This window comes from Rhinopithecus roxellana, chromosome 15, assembly GCF_007565055.1.
Source record: "Rhinopithecus roxellana isolate Shanxi Qingling chromosome 15, ASM756505v1, whole genome shotgun sequence".
Taxonomy (NCBI): domain Eukaryota; kingdom Metazoa; phylum Chordata; class Mammalia; order Primates; family Cercopithecidae; genus Rhinopithecus; species Rhinopithecus roxellana.
In genome coordinates, this window is record NC_044563.1 from 116460173 (window position 1) to 116461243 (window position 1071).

The following is a 1071-nucleotide window of genomic DNA, read 5'->3' on the forward strand; positions in this document are numbered from 1 at the left end:
TTTTTGGTCATCTGCTATTCTCAGATTAGAGGTGAGGAAATAAGACAGTTCCTAAGTAGAGAAGAGACACCCATGGCACATTGCATACAGGGTAACGACAGCGCCTGACCATCTCAAGAAAAAAGAATGAGAAACTATCCTGAACTATGACGAAAGAAGGCAGTCACATCTGCATAGCTTATCCTAACAGCTGTGAAGGTGATGCCCCATTCTCAAGGAGAATAGGCACTGTTGATCATGCCATCCCGAGATTGTTAATGCGGCTACATTGAGAAACAAGTTATGTTTCCATCACAGCAAACACATCACACTGGTGACAATGAGACCTGTAACATTTCTGCTAAGGTCATGAGTGAAAATGGGATGCAACACAACTTCAACATTAGAAAAATATTAAAGAATAATACATTTGTGCTCATTAGCCAAAATAGCAATATGCTTTCCACAATTCAACTGCTAGGGCCCTAAAGTGAATTATTTGAAGAACTAGACCCTAAAGATTCTGGGTAGGAAGTTTTTAAAGTATTTCATCAATATGTCTGTATTCAAGTGGAGATAAAACAAGCCCAACTAAGATGGACAGAACGACTGTGGATTAAGCATGAATCTCTAGAAAGGCCTATCTTGAAGATAAATCTTGACTCAAGATTTGGAAGAACTAAGGTGACCCTGATGGACAGTGGAATGAATCACATGTAAAATTCCTTAAATAAAAATGTATTGACTTAAAGTAAAAACCATAATGGTGGTATTTGGTTGTTTGTGGGTTTTTGCAGTCAGGATTGTTGCTTAAATACCTTCCTCACCTCTCCATATCTGCCTTGGTTTGCCTTTACCACACTGTCCCCCAGGGCCTGGTTCAGTTGATGCTTTTGGAAAATGGATTTTGAGCTATCAAAGAAAGCTCTTCCAGATATAAACTCAAGCGTCTGAAGCAAGAATTGGATTAAAAGGAGCAACTGAAAAGGACCTCAGAGATCCTCTGGGATAATTGCTTTCAATCTGGGTTTCCTGGAGCTTAAAGGTTCTGCAGAGGTGCCTGGGGTGCGAGGAGCTGGGAGGCAGGCCTGG

General features: G+C 40.7%; 1 non-coding gene across 1 annotated transcript; it reads left to right on the forward strand.

Annotated features, from left to right (window-relative positions):
• The first annotated feature begins 202 nt into the window (after positions 1–202).
• Positions 203–337, forward strand: LOC115893763. The gene has a single exon (XR_004053818.1). It is a non-coding gene; the product is annotated as a small nucleolar RNA SNORA1 (small nucleolar RNA).
• The last annotated feature ends 734 nt before the right edge of the window (positions 338–1071 follow it).